Genomic DNA, 376 nt, shown 5'->3' on the forward strand with positions numbered 1-376 from the left:
ATGTATGTATGTATGTATGTATGTATGTATGTATGTATGTATGTAGAACTGCATTATTAGAGCACAGTTTTCATCCATTCTCGAAGATGAGTTTCAATTAACACTTTCTGCATTATAATGATTTTATTAATTTGCATGTTTGTATTTTTTATTTGCAGGTTGACTAATTAAAAGAATGTTGTCGAACTGATAAAGGACATTGTATTCTGACCATGGTAATTGATTGTAATCTGATGAAAAAGACACGATTTCTATAAAAGCACATTTCGATTTATTCAACACACTTCGGTGTAAACATAACTGTTGATGATTGTGTAATCCTTCCTGGAAGTAGAAGACGACACTTCTTGAAACAATCAAATATCTGGATGCTGGA

This window comes from Glandiceps talaboti, chromosome 14 (genome assembly GCF_964340395.1).
Source record: "Glandiceps talaboti chromosome 14, keGlaTala1.1, whole genome shotgun sequence".
In the NCBI taxonomy this organism is placed as follows: domain Eukaryota; kingdom Metazoa; phylum Hemichordata; class Enteropneusta; family Spengelidae; genus Glandiceps; species Glandiceps talaboti.